Here is a 22,826-nt window from a genome sequence, read left to right as displayed (position 1 = left end):
TTGCGTCTCTGCCTGTCGGAGATTTTTCTTTTTCTTTTTTTAACCATCATCTGGCTGCCTGGCTCTAACACTTTCTTGCTGTATTTCGTGAAAAAATAAAGCTGGTAGTGGTATAAATATTGGAAATCAAGCTACACACACACACACACACACTCTCTCTCTCTCTCTCTCCCTCCACCTCTCTCTCTCTGCCGTCGGGAGTTTTTTTTTTTTTTTAACCGTCAACTGGCTCTAACGGTTTTTTTTTTGGTTTTTTTTTTTACTTCTTGCACTGAGTGTCTGACACTTTCTTGCTGTATTGGATAAAAAATAAAATAAAGCTAGTAGTGGTATAAATAATATTAAGCTACACACACCCCCCCCTCCCTCTCTCATGATCAGTGATACAGAATGAGTGACACAGAGAATACCAGTCAGAGTTTTCTTAACTTAAATCCCGCCCACTTTCGGGTTAGGCCCCGCCCACTCCGAGTACAGATACAGATACAGATAATTCATATGGTTAACAGATACAGATACAGATACAGATAATGCTGTACTCGCTCATCCCTAATGCATATACAGTAGATGGGTGAGGCGTGCATTGTGATTGTATTCCTTGATACGCCTTTGTGATTAACGTCAACAGCACGAATAGAGCACACAAGAAGGGAACATGGCATTTTGTTTTGAATTTGAACAATTTCCCCCTACAATTGTAGTATAAGGGAATACATTTTGATTATAAACATGAGAGCAACACCCTTTAACCTGCTAACAGGGCTCATCCAGGAGGAACAGTCTCTTAAGGCCCATTTGTACTAGCATTAAGTATGCATATGGATGGGTGAGGCGTGTATGTATTCCTTGATACACCTTTGTGATTAACGTCAACAGCACAAGTATAAACCAGGCATTTGCTGGCCATATGTGTGTAGGTTGTAGAGAGGGGTTGCAAAGAGAAAGGTAGCAGAGAATAAATGAGAGGGGTAGCAGTGAGGGGAGAGAGACATCACCGGCCTCTCATTTATTCTCTGCTACCTTTCTCTTACTCTTTGTAAGTCAAATCCTTTAACAGCTTCATTTGGTGATCACGGCCCACTTTCAACTGCTTGGAAGCGAAAGACGTACTACAAAAAACATTTTGATATTTTAAAACTAGGGGTGGGCCAGGGCTGTACAGTGCGACATATGTGCTACACTAAAACATGCCTGTGCTAAGAATGAATCTGCCCTGTAGCACGGGGTGCTATGGGCAGATTTAGCCATAAAAAAAAAATCTTTCTGTGTAGAACGATGGTACTACGACCATAGACGTCGGAACTAGGGGTGCGGCCACACTCCCTCCCATCCGCCCCCCATTAGCCTCCCCGCGGCATCCGAGCGCTCTTTCTCAGCCTTGCGCAGGTTGAAAACCTGGCTGCGCAACACTAGGAAGCAGGAGAGACTTATGCATTAAACTAATCATAACTCTACACTATGTTAATTAATCGCTGTTGTTAGCAGGTTCCATGAGCTGGACACCGACTCACGGAGCGGCTCCCGGGATCAACAGCTGAGTGGTGGCGGCGAAGAGGCAGACGCTCCGCTTTTATGTCCGCGTCATAACGCTTTTGGTGCGTGTTTAAAACAGTAGGTTTACTTCAAAAGGCGAGCGTCAGACGCTGTCAGAGCGTTTATGAACAGTGTTTTACAGCTCCCTCTAAATGTCTCAAAGTAGGCTTTCAGGTAATTTCGTGGCATAACAGCGCCTTCCGGGTAAAAAAGACGTACGGCAAAATCTGGAATGAAAAATGGCAGTTATTTCATCCCCGAATCCCATTCATAAACACAATATCTAATATCAGTTAACGAGTCGTTTTCCATTTCTCGTTTTCCGTTTTTAAAACGAATAACGGGATACAAGTCATTTTTTCGACTTTCGAAGAAACGACTCATTATCCATTTTGCGATTGTTGACTTCAAAGCGAAAGTCGGATGGCCGCAACGTACACGGACCGTTTATCCAGTTAATCATTGTGTGCGTCTCTGCCCTGACCCTCCCAACAAAAATCCTGCCCCCCCTCCCAAAAATGAGTTAAAGTGTAATAAAGATGCTTCTTCTGCATTTTTAGGGTGTGCTACAACTCTCTGGTCCTGTGCTAAAAAACTGTCAGCCTCTGTAGCACTAGTGCTATGTGCTGAAAAAGTTAACGTACAGCCCTGGGCTGGGCACGTTAACGCGTTAATTTTGTGTTAACTATTGAATTCGTTGTCGCCCTTAATCTTTTTTCTCCCCTTAATACATCTGTTGCTCACTGGCTTTTATTTTGTAAAAGTCCATCCTGGGCGAGCGTAGAATGTTGCTTTTAACTTTTACATGGTCATTTTCATGATAAAGTTCTTCCAGACGGCGCAGTCATCAAAGCCAAAGTGATATGTAAGCACTGCAACGCTGATAACCAGATAACATTAATGCACTGGCAGTGGCAATACGTTTTGTATTTGATTGGATTGTTTCAGTTGAGATTTACACTGAATACTTTATTTTACTGCTGCCGTTCTTTTTTTTAAATGCTGATCACATGCACTTGACTTTACTTTTGAATTCAATTCATTAAGTCAAAGGAGGAGGTATAAACATGGACTTTACAGACCAGTTCCCTGTTACTGTATAAAGAAAGGCTGTTTGCACAACAAATGTATGGCACTTTCGTTGACATTTCCAATAAAAGTGTGTTATACGCTACTTTTGAATTCATTATTGGGTTTTGCGTATGACGTGCGATTAATCATGATTAATCACAGGAACTCATGCAATTAATGCAATTACATTTTTTTAGTTTTGCCCAGCCCTATGTAAAACCTATAGAATATCTGCTTGATGCCCAAAACAGAAAATCTTTTCAATACATCACTATACTAAAATCTTTACAGCAGATCCTAAATTGTGAGACATTTTTGGAAAAAGCAATCAACTTGAAATCTCCCTATCAAATTCAATCTGATGAAATTCAGTATAAATCATTTTATGATGGTATTTATTACAAAGAAAATGTGCAGTTGTCAAATGAGTGTTCACATTTTGTATGTAGATGATTTTGAAATCTGTAATCCTCTCAGCACCTCCAGAAAAAAACATGTGTGGACATGTGGAGGTATAATGGACATTGGGGAATTTACCTGCTAGTTGTCATTCATCGCTGTCTAATATATATTTAGCTGGGCTTATTCGTAGTGAGGATGTTAAGTGCTATGGCTATGACAGTGTATTAAAGCCCTTAGTAGATGATCTAATTACATTGGAACAAGAAGGACTGTTTATTGCCAAATTGGGGGAAAGGATTAAAGGGTTTGTTCATTGTAGAGCAGCAGACAATTTGAATGAAGCAATAACATTTCCATTGAAGTGGACTGATAAGACAAACCGTCCACATGTTGCGCCCCTCAACTACACTGCAAGGAAAACAATTGGAGGAAATGTACACGAGAATTGGAGCCTGTAGAGATTTCTTCCTCTTTTCATCGGAAACAGAGTACCTTCGGATGAACCAGTTTGTCAAGTCCTCTGCGAATTAAGACATTGTAGAACTTGTTGTTGCACCTTTTCACACTGAGGACACCATTTCTTATCTTGACTTCAAAATATCAGAACACAGGACAGTGTTCCAAGAAGTTTTCCCAGATGAAACAATTCTGCCTAAACATCATTATTTGGAACATTATCCATGGTGGAAACGCCAGTTTGGACCCCTTGTTGCTCTATGGACTCAGAGATTTGAAGCAAAACATAGCTTCTTTAAAAGAGTAATCCGTCATACAAATTGTTACAAAAATGTGTTGTATTTGTTAGCTCAAAGACACCAATTTCAGACTGCAAATTATCTGCACATGTGTAGATTCTCCAAGCCATCTTTGGAGGTTGCTGATGTTTCAACACTTCCCTTTGATGTTATCAATGAGGATATGCACTGGCAGTGAAACAGAAGTACCCATATATGGACACTGTTGACTTGGCAAAAAACATGTCCTGCAACGGCTTCAACTATAGCATGGGTTCCCAAACTCTACCAATGTGGGCCTCCCCTCTGAAAACAGTGACACCTCCGCAATCCCCCCCCCCCACCTCCCCTCCCCGCCACGACAATCATTTTCAAATAATGATATTCACTTCAGTTAAGCCACTTAAATCGGTGCTATACTATGCAATGCAATGAGTTATCAATAAAAATGACAGCAAAACGGAATCCATTCAGAAGAAGCACTTTATCTGGCACTTATTGATATGTAAATATTCCACACAATTGTAGGGCAAGTCTGGTGCCAGCAGCCGCGGTAATTCCAGCTCCAAAAGTTGCTGCAGTTAAAAAGCTCGTAGTTGGATCTCGGGATCGAGCTGACCGTCCGCCGGGAGGCAAGCGACCGTCTGTCCCAGCCCCTGCCTCTCGGCGCCCCCTCGATGCTCTTAACTGAGTGTCCCGCGGGGTCTGAAGCGTTTACTTTGAAAAAATTAGAGTGTTCAAAGCAGGCCCGGTCGTCTGAATACCACAGCTAGGACTCCGGTTCTATTTTGTGGGTTTTCTCTCTGAACTGGGGCCATGATTAAGAGGGACGGCCGGGGGCATTCGTATTGTGCCGATAGAGGTGAAATTCTTGGACCGGCGCAAAAGACGGACGAAAGCGAAAGCTTTTGCCAAGAATGTCAGGATTCAGGACTGCTCACTCCACTGAGACGGCCCTCCTCACAGTGACCGAGTCCCTGCGAGACGCCAGAGCCTCGTCCCACTCCTCCGTTCTCGTTCTCCTCGACCTATCTGCTGCGTTCGACACAGTCAATCACCAAATCCTCCTCTCCACTCTGGCTGAACTTGGCATAACTGACTCTGCTCTCGCCTGGTTTACATCATACCTGACAAATCGCACCTTTCAGGTCACATGGAATGGCTCTATGTCCAAACCCTGTTCTCTGGACACGGGTGTCCCTCAAGGCTCAGTATTAGGACCGCTTCTGTTCTCACTATACACCAGATCACTAGGTTCTGTTATCACATCGCATGGATTCTCCTACCATTGCTACGCAGATGACACCCAGCTGTTCCTCTCTTTTCCCCCGTCCTCTGACACCCACATTGCAACTCGCATCTCGGACTGTCTGGCTGACATCTCTGTCTGGACAACTGCACATCACCTCAAGCTTAACCTGAATAAAACCGAACTCCTCTTCATCCCAGGGAAAGACTGCCCTCGCATGGACCTGTCGGTCACTGTCGAGGGCATCACAGTATTGCCGTCGTCAACTGCGAGGAACCTGGGTGTAATCCTCGATGACCAACTATCCTGCACCCCCAACATCACTGCTGTGGCCCGATCCTGCAGATTTGCCCTCTACAACATCCGCAGGATTCGGACCCTCCTCACAAAGGACGCAACGCAACTCTTGGTCCAAGCACTGGTCATCTCCCGCCTTGAATACTGCAACTCTCTCCTGGCCGGACTCCCGGCCTCTGCGATTAAACCATTGCAGCATATCCAGAACGCTGCAGCACGTCTTATCTTCAATCTACCCAAATTCTCCCATGTGACCCCCCTCCTCCGTGACCTCCACTGGCTCCCTGTTGCAGCACGCATCCAATTCAAGACGATGACACTGGCCTTCAGGGCCATCAATGGAACGGCACCCATCTACCTTCAAACACTGGTCAAACCTCATGCCCCGAAGCGAGCACTTCGTCTCCTCTACTTCAGCTGGCCGGCTGGTACCACCATCGCTGAAATCAAACAAATGTTGCTCAGCAAAGTCCAGACTCTTCTCTGTTCTGGCGCCTCAGTGGTGGAACGAACTCCCGACTAATGTCAGGACAGCTGAGTCATTTGCCATTTTCCGAAAAAGGCTCAAGACTCACCTGTTCAGACTTCACCTCGACTAGCATGACCCCCCCCCCCCCCCCCCCCCCGCCCCAAAAAAAAACAAAAAACACCCTTACCTATAGCACTTTGATCGTAGCACTGTTGCTCTTGGACTACTAGTTTACTCAGATGAGGACCTAACACTTGTTCTACTTTTAGCTCTTACTTTATCGGCAATGATTCGTTGTGGTTTCCTTGTTTCCTTCTTTTGACAAATGTACTTATTGTAAGTCGCTTTGGACAAAAGCGTCTGCTAAATGACCTAAATGTAAATGTAAATGAATGTTTTCATTAATCAAGAACGAAAGTCGGAGGTTCGAAGATGATCAGATACCGTCGTAGTTCCGACCATAAACGATGCCCACTAGCGATCCGGTGTCAGGGTCTGTCATGTGTCAGTTTTCTGTTTTATTTTGATAGTCTTGTCTCTGTGTTCACTTCCGTTCCCTGTGTGATTACCCGTCCCCACCCTTATGTGTTTGTTTCTAGATTCCGAGTCTTAGCCTGTCCGACTGCTTTTCTGGATTTTGACCTTTGGACTGAAATAAATTACTCTTGAGAACTGATTCCTGCCTGCCTGCATTTGTGTCCGCCAGTCTCTGTGTTCTTGACATAACAATCTGGCCACGATGGACACAGCAGAGCAGGGCGTCTTGCTCGCTACCCTCGAAGGGCAGGAGCGTCGGCTCCAGCAACAGGAGAAGGAGATGGAACGGCTGCATCAGGCTGTGGCCGAGGCTTCCCAGCGCAGTGAAGCGGCGTGTGGAACGGTAACCGCTCAGCTCAACTATGTCATCGGGCAGCTTCAAGTCATGGGCTCAGCCACTCACTCCTCTCAGTCAGCTGAACCTCCTGCGCCATCCTCATCGTCAGCTCCAGCACCAGAACCAACCCTGACTCCTGCTTCTCCCTCAGAAGTCAGACCCGCCCGGCTCTCTAGCCCGGAAAGATTCGCCGGGGAATCTGGTGACTGCCGCCCTTTCCTCGCTCAGTGCGAGCTCCATTTTGAGTTCCAGCCCACCGCCTTTCCCTCGGATCGAGCTAAAATAGCCTTCATCGTCTCCTATCTATCGGGGAGAGCCAGGGCGTGGGCCACCGCGGAATGGAGCAGGGAAGGAAGACTATCTGTTATGGACTATGCCATAGAGTTCCGCACGCTAGCCGCTGACAGCGGTTGGAATCAACCTGCCTTGGTGGATGCCTTCTTTAATGGACTCTCTGAGACCCTGAAGGATCATCTCACTCCCCTGGACCTGCCGGTGGAACTGGATGCCCTCGTCGCCTTAGCCTCCCGCGTCGACAAGAGACTGAGAGATAGGCAGAGGGGTCGCTCCATCAGGGAACTGGACCAGCTTGGCACCCCTCAAGCTTCGGCCTCCATGAGCAACTCTGTTCCGGAGCCAATGGAGGTTGGGCGTACCCGCCTCACCCCAGCTGAACGTCACCGTCGGATGATGGAGGGTCGGTGCCTATACTGTGCCCAGCTGGGTCATTTCATCGCCTCCTGTCCTCTACGTGGTTCCCTGCCTGCTTCACCCTCGAGACCCCTGGTGAGTGCTTCCACCCTTAAGAATAGATCTCAGAGACAATTAACAAGGGTGAAATTGACGTCTGCCTCTTCTTCTCTGCACAAACTAGCATTAATTGATTCAGGAGCAGATGCTAACCTAATGGATTCCAGTCTAGCCCAGAGCCTAGGCGTTTTAGGTGAGCCGCTGTCTACACCCCTCCTTGCCACGGCTCTTGACGGCAGGCTCATTGCCACTGTCACTCACCAGACCTCCCCCATCCAGATGTGCTTTCCCGACGGACATGTGGAAACCCTCCACTTTCACCTGTACAACTCCGAGATGCATCCCCTGATCCTAGGGTACCCCTGGCTGATTCAACACAACCCTCATCTCATCTGGGCCACCGGTCAGGTAATTGGTTGGAAGAAAGACTGCTACCAGAACTGTTTCCCGGACATGGACTCTAACCTCTTAAGTAAGACACAGTCTAAGGACTCTCCTGACCTGACCGGTGTCCCCGCCTGTTACCACGATTTGCAAGAAGTTTTCAGTAAGAGCAGAGCTGCTTCCCTTCCTCCCCATCGTGACTATGACTGTGCCATTGACCTCCTCCCCAGTGCACCCATTCCCAAGGGTCGGTTGTACTCTCTGTCCGCAGCCGAGAGAAAAACCATGGAGGATTACATTAATGATTCCCTCGCAGCAGGACTAATTCGGGCATCATCCTCTCCAGCTGGGGCAGGGTTCTTCTTTGTTGAGAAGAAGGACAAGACTCTAAGACCATGCATAGATTACTCCCCACTCAACAACATCACAATCAAAAACCGTTACCCCCTCCCACTAATTTCCTCTGTGTTTGACGTCCTCAAGGGCGCCACAGTATTCACTAAATTGGATTTGCGGAATGCGTATCACCTAATACGCATCCGGGAGGGGGATGAATGGAAAACGGCTTTCAATACGCCCCTTGGTCATTACGAGTACTTGGTCATGCCCTTTGGACTGACTAACGCCCCCGCAGTTTTCCAAGCCTTAGTGAACGATGTCCTGAGGGACCTCCTGTATCAAACTGTTTTTGTATATCTTGATGACATCCTTATTTTTTCCCCCGATGAAGAGTCTCATGTCCGGATGGTACGGGAAGTTCTGAAAAGATTGTTAAAGAATGAACTGTTTGTCAAAGCAGAAAAGTGCGAATTCCACCAAAAAAAAGTGTCCTTTCTGGGATACGTTGTCTCCCACGATCATGTGGAAATGGACCCAGAAAAGGTCCATGCTGTGGCAGAGTGGCCGACTCCAACCTCCCGGAAAGAGGTACAACGTTTTCTTGGTTTCGCTAACTTCTACCGTAAGTTCATCAGAAATTTTAGCTCAGTGGCCGCCCCTTTAAGTGCCTTAACCTCTCCCAAGGTTTTGTTTCAGTGGTCTCAGTCCTCCGAGGATGCATTCCAGCGCCTGAAGAAGCTCTTCATCACAGCTCCGGTCCTCACCCTGCCCTCAGCCAATCAACAGTTCATTGTGGAAGTGGACGCCTCCAGCTCTTGAGTGGGGGCCGTCCTGTCCCAGAGATCAGGTACAGACGATAAGATCCACCCCTGTGCTTTTCTTTCCCGGAAATTATCTCAGGCGGAGAGAAACTACTCGGTGGGGGACCGGGAGCTGTTGGCTGTAAAAGTGGCGCTGGAAGAGTGGAGGCACTGGTTAGAGGGGGCGGCCCAACCATTCCTTGTGTGGACAGACCATCGGAATCTGGAATACCTCAAGAGTGCCAAAAGACTCAATGCCCGTCAAGCCAGGTGGGGACTGTTCTTTTCCCGGTTTAATTTCACCCTGTCATATCGTCCAGGAAGCAAAAACACAAAGCCCGACGCCTTGTCACGTATTCATGCACCCGAGTCAGACTCCTCAGATCCAGAACCCATCCTCCCTGAATCCTGCGTCGTGGGAGCCTTCACCTGGAGTGTGGAGGGCAAGGTAACAGAGGCCCTCAAGGCAAGTCCAGCACCCCCTGACACCCCCATAAACAGGTTGTTTGTTCCTCCTTCCCTTCGGGGGGAGGTTATTAAGTGGGCTCATGAAAGTAAGTTCTCTTGTCATCCGGGCGCCCGTCGAACCCTCTTCAGAGTGTTGGAGCGGTTCTGGTGGGCTAATGCCAAGAAGGATGTGTCAGAGTATGTCGCTGCCTGTCCTGTCTGTTCCCAGCAGAAAAATTCCAATGCCCCACCAGCTGGACTCCTTCACCCTCTGCCCGTGCCACCGCGCCCCTGGTCAGACCTCTCAGTGGACTTCGTCACAGGCCTCCCTCCATCCGAAGGTAACACGGTCATCCTCACTGTCGTTAACCGATTTTCTAAAATGGTTAAATTCATTCCCTCACCCAAGCTGCCATCTGCCAAACAAACCGCTGAACTCATGCTCCAGAACATTGTCAGAACCTTTGGTTTCCCCAGGAACATTCTATCTGACCGGGGGCCGCAGTTCGTGTCTCAGTTTTGGGAGGCATTCTGTCAGCTGGTGGGGGCCTCTAGGAGCCTCTCCTCTGGATACCACCCCCAGACTAATGGCCAGACGGAGAGGCTAAATCAGGATTTGGAGACTGGTCTTCGCTGTCTTTCCTCAAATAACCCTTCATCGTGGTCCAGGATGCTGCTGTGGGTCGAATACGCCCACAACACCCTTCCCTCTGCCTCGACCGGTCTCACCCCCTTTCAGGTGGTTTTCGGCTATCAGCCTCCCCTCTTCGCAGCCCTAGAAAAGGAGGTAAAAGTCCCTGCTGCTGCTGTTATGGTCCGCCGGTGTCAAGGCATGTGGTCTCGCGCCCGCCGGACTCTTCTCCAGACCTCCGTCGCCTACAAGAAAGCGGCTGACCGCCGTCGCCGCCCAGCCCCAGCATACCGCCTTGGACAAAGAGTGTGGCTCTCCACTAAAGATCTGCCCATCCACCATCCATCCCGCAAGTTAGCACCCAGGTATGTGGGCCCATATCCAATTTCTAAAATCATTAATGACTCTGCTGTCAAGTTGAAGCTACCCAGGTCCACCCGCATACATCCCACCTTCCACGTCAGCCGGGTCAAACCAGTCAAGGAGAGCCCACTCGTCCCCGCGGTCGAGCCCCCACCGCCCCCCCGTCTCATTGCTGGTGAAACTGTCTACACTGTCAGGAAACTGCTGGATGTTCGGCGGTGGTGCCGGGGCCTACAGTACCTTGTGGACTGGGAAGGCTATGGGCCGGAGGAACGAGCGTGGGTCCCCTCCCGGGATATCTTGGACCCTCGCCTCATTGCAGAGTTCCACCGATGCAATCCTCAAGGTCCTGGGCCGCCAAGAGTCGGCCATTAGGGGGGGGGGGGGGGGGGGGGGGGGTACTGTCAGGGTCTGTCATGTGTCAGTTTTCTGTTTTATTTTGATAGTCTTGTCTCTGTGTTCACTTCCGTTCCCTGTGTGATTACCCGTCCCCACCCTTATGTGTTTCACCTGTGTCTCGTTATCCCTTCCCTCCTGTGTGTATTTAACCAGTGCTCCCCTGTGGGCCAGTGCCAGATTGTCTTGTCTCCTAGAGCAGCTTTCCAACGTTTGTATAGAGAGTTTTCCTGTGTCTGACCGTTTTGTTTCTAGATTCCGAGTCTTAGCCTGCCGATTTTGTACCTCTGCCTGTCCGACTGCTTTTCTGGATTTTGACCTTTGGACTGAAATAAATTACTCTTGAGAACTGATTCCTGCCTGCCTGCATTTGTGTCCGCCAGTCTCTGTGTTCTTGACATCCGGCGGCGTTATTCCCATGACCCACCGGGCAGCATCCGGGAAACCAAAGTGTTTGGTTTTCTGAAATTGTTCATATGATTGTTCTACTGGAGACACTAATCTTCATTGTCAAAAAACTGGATGCCTGGTACCTGGAACATTGTCGATCTTATGCCTTGGTCATGTCTACTACTAGACAACTAAGGCTTGTTGGGGTGCATGAGCTGACAGATCCCTACCCTCTGACTCGCTACATGGTTGGTGGACAGCGCCTCATCTCTCTGAAGAGATACATACATGCATAAGGTTGTATATGTATGGGTGTGGGGTTACAAATGTTGAAGACATTTTCATTTCTTTAAAAAAATACATTTATAAATGTCTATTTAATTGGCACACAATGCATGCTTATTTCTAGGGAGGATACACTTAACATACGATTCGTTACAATTTCCAATACTTAATTAAACAGAGTGAGCTTGCAGACAAATTATGACTGAAAAAGATTCCTTTAATTATTTCTCAGATAAATGACACAACATTTCTGAGGTAGGGTGTAACTGCAAAACACAAACTATGCAAGCAATACTTATTTGAAAAACAGGATTGTGATGTAGCCTTTAGTCACTCCTGATCTTATTCTAATCTGATAAAATGGCCAGATTTTTTTTCTGTGTAATTTCTTATTTTTTCACCAGAATTGTCAAAATGCAGAATTTTTCATCAATGAATTTTAAGTTATGGCCAATTTGTACTACAACTAATACTATTGTTTATTTTCTTGTTTTTCACTAGATCCTTTTGGAAGGGCAGACATGGCAGTGAAAATAGGTCAAGCTGGCAGGGTTTTCAACGAGACTACGTTTTACACACAGCCCTGAGTCAGATTAATTTCAATGATGACTCAAAGTTATTACCACTCAACACAATGTACCTGGGTATAAAAGTGAAGCAGAACGTCCAGCAGTCAAAATTCACACCAGCCACCCTGACAGATTTCTATATGCGCTGTCAAAAATTTCTCCGGGTTGCCTGGGGAGAAAAGAAGAAACGCTTTGACTTTGATGATGCCCTCTTGGTCCACATTGCATGTCTGTCTCCTGCCACAGCGACTGATGCAAGAGCACGAGCTGAGTATCCCTCTCTGTTTCCACTCGTGAGAGTATTGCCACGTCTGATTGACTCAACAGACTCATCAATGACCAGTGGAGGAGATTGCCTCTTGTTACCCTAAATGAAGACACTAAAACAACTGTGGATGAATTCTGGCACCATCTCTCCACTTTGGAGGACCTTGGGGCAACAAGGGTGTTCAGGGAACTGGGAGAATTTGCCCTTGATGCACTAGTGGTTCCTCATTCAAATGCATCCCGTGAACATGTTTTCCAAGGTAAATCTAATCAAAACAAAACCACGAAACCGACTAGCCCACAGGCACCCTTATTCGGCTCATGCACACATCAGAGTGTGTGAAGATGGCAGGTGGATGTGCCAATTTTAAGCCAACAACCAAAATGCTGCGGTCCATGACAACATCAAATCTATACAGGAAAAGGACTGCCCCCACCCAGCAGGATGCAGCAGACTCAGACAGTGACTCAGAGCTGGAGATTGAACCTTAAGGTAAGCATAATTAATTATTGAATTAGTCTAGCTGATGGCCTAAACTGTTTCATGCACATTATGAACAGGGTTCTAGTCATCTATCATGTAATGTAATATGTAATTCATCTAAACAATAGTCTCCTCTCCGCTCTTCTTCATTTTATTCAGAAAACTGCCAAAGGCAGAGACATGACATGACTGAAGCAGACGGGACAGCTTATGAAGACCGAGGCGATTACGGCTACACACCACTTCGTTTTTTGTTAACATTAGATGTTGGGGTTAACTCGGGGAAAAAAACCTGTACCCCTTGGCCTGTTCTTCATTTATTTATTATTTATTATTAATTTGTTATTTTGGTTACCAGGTTATTATACCTGGTAGCAGGCACTTTTAAATTTGCATAAGTGTTGTTTTAGTTTATTTTATTAGTTGTTGTCATTTTTGAGGACAGAGACATGTTTTGCTCTGAAAATAAAATGTTAATATGTGAAGCCAGATCTTTGTTTTCTTGTCGGTTATCATGAATACTGTTCCTCTTTGTCAAAAAAGTAAACCTGGTGCTATGTCTATTTCCTAACAGTAGGTGGCCTCCAGGCCTCATGATTTGGCTCATTAGTTCCCACCCGTCATTGTTTATGGGGGACACATTAGCCTAACGCAACTGTTGGGCTGCTGATGAATCCATTCCGTACTGACCCCACAAAGCTGTGAGTACCTGTTAGACGCTATTCAACACTAGAGTGACTATAGCGCATCAATAGACTTGTTATTTTGGTTATGACGGGTGTACGATAATTTCCCTCAAAATACGATAATTTTATGTCTCTGGTACGATAATCCTACATTTCTCACCTGGCAACACTGCTTGAGAGGATCCGCTGGAACTCGTCATAAACACGTCAAGTTCCCACCACGTCAAGTCGATACAGGTGCACTTCACGGACTTTGCACAAAGAATATGGCCTACCCAGTGGCGCTGGCTTTCTTCGTCATGGACGAATTCGAGGCATTGGAACTCCCCTTGTTGATGGAGGCTGAGGAGCAAAGGTGAGGAATTTTCTCACGTGGGAAATTCCACGTGGTATTTCTAACCAACTAGGGCAACGTTGAGGGGAGTGTCTTATGTCCACACTTATTTGAGACCATCTGCACAGAAAAGCATGCGGAGGGAGGTACCCCAGGGTCCCCCCAGGATTTTTCCACTCAAATGTAAGACTTTTTAAGACCTTTTTAAGACCATGTCTGTTATAAGAATTTGTCTTAAAGTTTTCTTTGTTCAGGTTACAGCTTTATGTGTTGAACTGTTTATTACTTTAGTATCCCCATGGCTGACGTAAATGTTATCAGAGGCCTGGTAGTCATGATGTCTTGTTCTACATGAAGGTTAACTGTCAGTGACGCATTATCTCCTGTGCCTTTAAAAGACTCAAGTCACAACAGTGATTTGAGCACTTCCTCTGTAGCATCCTCACACGTTGTTGCATTGTAACTGCTCCTCTTGTACAAGATTAAAGTCAGACGTCGACTTTACTTATGTCTCCGATCTCCTCCTTGGGTGAATTTATTCGTTTACGGAAAAATTCTTTTAACAATGTCCAATTAAATTTAAGACCAACCTCGCACCTATTCTGGCATACATTTATGAAATAATGCAAAAGAAATCTGTCAGAATAACACAGGGACAAATAACAATTACTTCTTTTAATAAAGAATAAAGTGTGTGCGTGTGCACGCCTGTTTGCAAATGTATTACAAATGGAGCATACAGCCCTATAAAACTCTGCTGCAAAAGAACAATGTCTTTACATATTAGACATACATACATCCCACACCACGTGTGTGTGTGAGTGAGTGAACATCTATGTGTGCATGTACTGTATTACAATGGAGCTGGAACAGTGTCAACACTGTCTTGTTGCTCCCACATGTGAAAGTAGCCGCGATCTCCGAGTCAGGGAACATCACTTTGAGGAGCTCGCTTATATTTTCATTTGACGTATAGGAGTGGTGGTCCGATATCGTCTTTAGTATCCACGTCACCTCTGCCTTAAGAGTTGCCGTCGAGCCACAAAAAGCTTGTATGTTACCTGGCTGTGTGGGCTCGGTGCTGCTGGCAGCCGAGGTGACTGTTGAGGTTGGCGTCGGGTTTGCGGCGCAGAACTGGGATATGGGTGCCTGCTTCTGTGTAGCTGCTAAGCATGCTAAATGTTTAGCACTCTTCATGTGCGACTCCAAGGCCAAATGATCCATTGTGCCAAGCTTGAATTTTTTTCGGCACAGACGGCACTGAGCCTCCCACTCCTTCCCCGGTACAGCCCGAACCCAGTCATATTTTGAGTCATTGAGCCACAGTGGATTAAATCTGCACTTGCCCATCCTAAAGCTGCTGCGCGAGCGACGACATCGGTGGGTCATCGGCTAACTGTGCACGCTCTAGCGTAATGTGGCGTTCTAGTAAACTTGGAAATCAGGATTTTCCGACCACCTAGTTGAAACAGTGCATTAATTGCTCATAGGTGTGAATGTGAGCGTGAATGGTTGTCTGTCTCTACATGTTGGCCCTGCGATGGACTGGTGACCTGTCCATGGTGTACCCTGCCTTCGCCTAATGATAGCTGGGATCGGCTCCAGCCCCCCCGCGACCCTGAATACAGGATAAGCGGTAGAAAATGGATGGATGGATGTCTGGTAAAATAAAACTTACATTAAATTGTGTGGGAAACTTCTTGTTGATAGTTTTGCTTTGGTGCTATTTGTATTTGCAATTTTTGTATTCCCAAAATGTAAATGTAGTATTCCCAAAATGTAATAAATAAAATAAAATAAATATATTGACATGAAGTGAACCTTATATTTTCATACTGTCATGAAATTTCTATTATATTAGCAAGGATACATCTATGATAATTTCAAAGCTTTGGGACTCACCAAATTCAGCAATTAGGCAACAATTGTGAGATTTCCAGGAAACAACACGGTTAACTGCCGACGGATTATTAAAAAGGGGCGTATGTCCGACATGGTTTTAGACGAGAGGAGAGACACAGGCGACCCAGCGCCAACTCGTAACGTAATAATATATCGTGTGGTTTCTTACTTTATATCCCAGTTATTTATGCCACTTACAGTCGGGAGCATTTCAGTTCTCACTTATCATATCCTTTCTTTAAAAACAGGCAACAAATGCATTGCAATAACCTGGTTTAGCTCGTAAGTTGTCCATACTGCCACCAACCATAACATTTTAAGAAAAACATATTTTGATTGAAATAAGACAATTCTGAGTGCTTACCTTTTTTTTCAACTTTTTATTAGTTTCCATCAGAAAACAAAAAAACAAAACAAAAGCAGAAAAAGCTCAACTACAATAACCACAAGGCAATATACAGTGTCACTTTATTAGGTACACCTTGCTAGTACCAGGTTGGACCCCCTTTTGCCTTCAGAACTGCCTTAAACCTTCGTGGCATAGATTCAACAAGGTACTGGAAACATTCCTCAGAGAGTTTGGTCCATATTGACATGATAGCACCACGCATTTGCTGCAGATTTGTCGGCTGCACATCCATGATGCGAATCTCCCATTCTACCACATCCCAAAGGTGCTAATGGATGAGATCTGGTGACTGTGGAGGCCATTTGAGTACAGTGAACTCGTTGTCATGTTCAAGAAACCAGACTGAGATGATTTGCGCTTTATGACATGACGCGTTATCCTGCTGGAAGTAGCCATCAGAAGATGGGTACACTGTGGTCATAAAGGGATGGACATGGTCAGCAACAATACTCAGGTAGGCTGTGGCATTGACACGATGCTCAATTGGTACTAATGGGCCCAAAGTGTGCCAAGAAAATATCCCCCACACCATTACACCATCACCACCAGCCTGAACCATTGATACAAGGCAGGATGGATCCATGCTTTCATGTTGTTGACGCCAAATTCTGACCCTACCATCCGAATGACACAGCAGAAATCGAGACTCATCAGACCAGGCAACGTTTTTCCAATTTTCTATTGTCCAATTTTGGTGAGCCTGTGTGAATTGTAGCCTCAGTTTCCTGTTCTTAGCTGACAGGAGTGGCACCCGGTGTGGTCTTCTGCTGCTGTAGCCCATCCGCCTCAAGGTTCAACGTGTTGTGCGTTCAGAGATGCTCTTCTGCATACCTCGGTTGTAGGTTATTTGAATTACTGTTGCCTTTCTATCAGCTCGAACCAGTCTGGCCATTCTCCTCTGACCTCTGGCATCAACAAGGCATTTGCGCCCACAGAACTGCCGCTCACTGGATATATTCTCTTTTTCGGACCATTCCTAAACCCTAGAGATGGTTGTGCGTGAAAATCCCAGTAGATCAGCAGTTTCTGAAATACTCAGACCAGCCCGTCTGGCACCAACAACCATGCCACGTTCAAAGTCACTTAAATCACCTTTCTTCCCCATTCTGATGCTCGGTTTGAACTGCAGCAGATCGTCTTGACCATGTCTACATGCCTAAATGCATTGAGTTGCTGCCATGTGATTGGCTGATTAGAAATTTGCGTTAACGAGCAGTTGGACAGGTGTACCTAATAAAGTGGCCGGTGAGTGTATGTATATACACATATATACATATACATACATACATAGATATACACACACCTATAAATATATACATACATACATATATACATACATATACACATATATAAGTGACCTGCCACGGCAAAACCAGCAACAAGTCGTGTAATTTCAAAATTTGTGATCTTCGTTTTTTTTGCAGAATATGCAAGTTGAGAACTCTCTCCTTGGAAGACATTCATGTAGCGACAAACTTTCTCAAGAGCTTACGTACAGCATACGGATGGATGCTTTAGCTGCCGAAAGAGAGCAAACGGACATACAGTAGTTACGTTGGAGATGACTGCATCCACCAAAAAGCCGCAGACGAAAAGAAATCCACCCGGACCTCTTATTTCATCGGAGCCAACAAAGTCTGCAGGAATACTTTTTAGTTTCTTAGGGGGTGAGTTTCCGTTTACATCCACGTTAACTACTTTGCTTGGCTAGCTAAGCTAGCTCAGTGCTGTCGTTTTAAAATTATATGCACATCGAAACTAAGCTGTAATGGGAGGTTTTTGGCTCGTAATGTGGGCATCTGATTTAACAGTATGGTGCAAAGGGGCCTGTTGGCATTACTTGAATTACCTGTGATGCTAATAGTTTAGCAACGAGCCTACCTGAGGACAATAGGCTAGTTGCTAAATCATTAGCACTAGCTACTTAGACGGTGCCTGCAGACGAACAGATAGCAGATATCACTGAGTGACAGGCTCAGGACATCAGACTATGCTTGGACAGTGTAACAATAACATTAATTAGAGTAAATAAATTATATATTTTTTTTGTTGTAACACAAAAAGTGAAAAAAAGAAAAAGAACAGAGAAACACAGACATACAAGGCTCTAGAGATCAGTTTGGGGGGCACAAAAAGTTCTTAATTTTCTCTATTTCTCTATTATAGCTAGCAAATAAAGCAGGGTAATGGTAACTAGGTAAATTTAAAGCAGAGCTGTCATTCAATAAAAACAATTTGGGACAGTACGAGATTAACACATCAAAAAGTTTAGTCAGTGTTAAGGATACCATTTCCCAAAAAGTTATGACTTTTGGACAATGCCAGTACATATGCATGAAAGATCCAACATCACGATTTGGACAGAGATCACAGTTTGGGGAGGATACAAGTTTCATCAGTAAAAATTTAAAGTGTATAAATTTATGATTGGGATTTTTGGAAACTTGATCTAGATTATTACAAACAGTTGTCCAACATATATCCTTCTCAGAAATATCAGGATCTCTACTCCAAGTATGGTTGATATTTAAAGATTTACAAACAGAAATTAAAAGAGCATACATTTGGATGTCAGACCTTTAGTTTTACCTCTGACATTTAGTAAAGAGTAAAGTGGATGAGTTGCCAACTTTTCACCCTATGGAACGCCATAAGTGCGCATAGCTAGTCTGAGTCTAAGATAAAAGAAAAAAGAACTCTTAGTGACATTGTACAGAGAACATATATCATCAAAAGATCTCATCCCATTTTCTTCTCAAACATCCATTAAAATATTGATTCCCTTAGTAGACCATTGAGGGAGCTTAAAAGGGGCTCCTCCCGTGGTGAGGTCAAAATTGTTGAAAAGAGGACTATTAGTGTGCCATTTTAAAGGAATCTGACATTGTTTCTCTATTGCTTGCCATGTTGACAATAAAAAAGACAGAATAGGACCAAGTTGACGTTGGGCACTCTTGGAAGGAAGAGCAGAGAAAACAAGGTCCTGATAATGGGATGAGATGAGATAATGGGTGAATTATATAGGACCAAGAGTAAAATTTTAAATTCTGAATATTTAAACCCCCATCCTTTTTGCTCCTTTGTAGTGTAGACAACTTGAGACGTGTTCATTTACCACCCCATATACAGTTTGAAGTGATCTTATTCAGATTGTCACAGTAGTTTTTGGGAGGTGCGAGAGGAATCATATTTGAATAAAAATGTATTCTTGGGAGAACATCCATTTTAATTATGGATATTTTTGCTGACATTGAAATAGGTAATTATGTCCATCTTTCCATATCTTCCTCAACATGTTTAAATATGTGTTTTTGGTAGAGATAGCTGATAAGGTGGGATAAATATCTATACCTAGGAAAGAATTAAACACCAGGATAAGAGATGGGACTGTGGATAAATTAACAGATGGATTTAAAGACATTAGTTGAGATTTAGTCCAATTAATCTTATAACCAGAGAGGGTACTGTAGAAGAAAATGTCTTACCTTACAATTCTTATTTGGTTTTGGTATAATGTTCCTTTCTCTCTAAACATCAAATGTCCTGCTGAGCTGTTTTCCATTGTGTTAACCCTCTTTGATCATTCCCTCTTCTCTGTAACATTTGTCTCAAATGCATTGATCAAGGCCCGATGAGTGACCCCTGTAGTGACATCGTCTAGCTCTCCGGAGAACGGTCACACCTTGTAGATATCAACAGATGTCTCTTTCTGCAGAGAGACATGTGTTGATTCAATGCAAATCCACTCATGACGCCTTCCCTTTTGTTCTCTGGCATGTTTTGTATAAATCCACCTCGGCCAGGCCATTCGACAGACTGGATCTTCATAGATACACTGTGAATTTCTTTTCTCCACTGTCAGTGATTAAACCTCATTTGAACCAGCCACTGAATTGGACCTGAAGAGTTTTCTTCCACAGTACTAAACTGAGCAAACATTTCCAAAATATGGGGAATGGAAGTTAAGCCATTATTAACATATAACAAAATATCATCGAAGATATGTGGTGGTGTGTATTACAAAAGGTGATAGGTTCAATAAACGGGTGTTGACTAATACTCTGAGCCAAAGGTTACAGAGAAAGAGCAAAAAGGAGTGGGGAAAGAGGGCAGCCTTGGCGTGAACCTCTACAAATAGGAAAAGGAGTGGACAATATATTGTTAGCTGTAACTACAGCTGTAGGGTTAGAATATATAACCTTAACCGTTTCAATGAAACCCCGCCCAAAGCCAAATTTACTAAGGACCTCCCACAAGTACTGTCACTCGAGCCGATCAAAAGCTTTCTCGGCATCGAGAGACAGCACTGCGCAGGGGTCCTCGATATCTTGGGAGAAATGTATTACATGTAATAGCCTATGTATATTATCACCTGCTAGGCGGGATTTCACAAAACCGGCCTGGTCTTGATGTACTAATTTTTTAAAATGAGATTCAATTCTTGACACTAATACTTTGGCATACACCTTCACTTCGGTACACAGGATACTCAAGGGCCTATAGTTATTACAAAATAAGAGATCTTTCTTAGGTTTAGGAAGAACAGTCAGTACAGCCAAATTTACATAATTAAGGAAAGAACCATTTTTAACTGACCTAGTGCTTACCTTGACCAAAAGAGATTTCCTGGGCCAAAGTCCGTCTTCAAATTCGAAGCGAGGTAATGGCGCACGAAAAACAGCTGGCACGAGCAAGCTGATGTGACGTCATGTAGTCACATGACATGAAAACCTCTGGTTTGAAGTAAAATACTATTTAAGTTAAATGGTTGTTCTTAATTTGTTCTAGGGGGTTTGGTATTGGGCTGTACGGTGGTGTAGTGGGTAGCACTGTCGCCTCACAGCAAGAGGGTGCCGGGTTCGGTTCCCTTCTGTGTGGAGTTTGCATGTTCTCCCCGTGTACGCTTGGGTTCTCGCCGGGTTCTCCGGCTTCCTCCCACAGTCCAAAGACATGCAGGATGGGGATAGGTTAATTGATGACTCTAAATTGCCTGTAGGTATGAATGTGAGCGTGAATGGTTGTCTGTCTCTACATGTTGGCCCTGTGATAGACTGGCGACCTGTCCAGGGTGTACCCTGCCTTTGCCCAATGACAGCTGGGATCGGCTCCAGCCCCCCCGCGACCCTGAATACAGGATAAGCGATAGACGGATGGATGGATGGATGGATGGATGGGTTCGGTATTTGCTTTAAGGCAAACGGGAAAAAAGAGGTTTAAACCAGAAACCATGATTCTCACTCAGCCTAATGTAAAAATTCACTATAAAGTCCCAGTCGGCAAGTCTGGCGGATCGAGGGCACTCTGTCAGATTTTTTAATGTTTACAACTCTCACGCTCCTCCCCCACGACCACCAAGCTCCTTCCCCTCGACTTCGTGCCCTTTGAAATCCCTTAGATCATGCCACCTTTGAAACGCGGGTCCGATGTTGACTCTGGTTTTATCATGGGTGCCGTCGCAATCTTTCTTTTTTTCTTTATTTTCCACCTGTGTTTTCTTTTCCTTGGTTGTTTTGGACCTCCTCGTTTTGGTTTTTAACCGAGGAATTAGAAGCTTGTTGCTACTTCCCTTCGCCTCCCCCCTGTGATAGTGGTACGACCCGAGGGAAGAGGGGCTCTGTGTGCGCGAACACAGCCCTGCGTGCTGATTGGACAGGATGACCCCGAACTTTGTTGATATTTTGCAAAACAAACAACAGGCTCTACGTGCATGTAGAGGCGCATAGAGGGGCGCTTTTTTTCTAAAACCGGATGATTTATGTTGTTCTATCAGAGCATAGTGTCGGCTTCGGTGAATATGATCAAAAAATGTTGCCGACCGGGACTTTAAATTAAAGACACAGCAGTTTTACTTTTTTCAGTGCAGTAACCCCCTGACATACGTCCTTACCAGTGCCAAACTGGACGCCACCCGTTACAGATGGCTGGCACCCCTCTCAACGTTTAGTTTAGTTTAGTTTAATAAGTTTATTTGTATCAGGGACAATGTACAAAATAACATTAGTCTCGAGATGAGACGAGATGCCTTGTACCGGATTTAGCTTACAAGCTACTTTCCATCCGTAGTCCCTGGGCAGGTGAATAAAAACAATAGAAATATAAGATTTATCAATTTACATAGCATTCTAAACATCCATACACATATGCATATACACCCTCTCACACATCACAAACACTCAGGACATAGTCCTATTTCATATCAGTTAACAAAACATACAGTTATTAAAATACTTCACACTTTGCCAAGGTTAAGAATAATTTAGGCTCATGATTAATGCTGACATGTCTGATTTCTTAGGATCCATTGTTTGACTTCCCGGGAGAAAACAGTGAAGTCTGTACAAAGTTTCAGATTAGTTGGAAGATTGTTCCATGATTTGACAGATTTAAAAGAGAAGGCAGATTGTTCACCTTCACGCTCCAATACAGGCCAGGTAAACTGAACTGTGATGCAAATGGTCTTTCTAGAAGACCACACGGAGGACTCTCAAATGACCTGAAGTCCCAGAAAGAACAGGAGCGCATCAGTCAGTTCACACAAACACATCTGGCTGACATTGAGGGTGGTGTAAGCCAAGACATCGTGCACGCCATCTGTGAGAGGCATCTTGTTTGTGGCATACCAGATGATTGCGGAGACAGCGATGGAGGCATGGCGCTGGTGCAGTCCCTCGCAACCTCTCCTGATGCCCTACCAGACAGTTTTGTGGACGAGCATGGTGGCTTACCTGGTCTCTCTCATCTGTTCGAGCTTGAAATCAGAG

Source organism: Eutrigla gurnardus (genome assembly GCF_963514095.1).
Source record: "Eutrigla gurnardus genome assembly, chromosome: 6".
In the NCBI taxonomy this organism is placed as follows: Eukaryota; Metazoa; Chordata; class Actinopteri; order Perciformes; family Triglidae; genus Eutrigla; species Eutrigla gurnardus.
The sequence above is the reverse complement of the archived record's forward strand: the minus strand, read 5'-3'. Positions refer to the sequence as shown.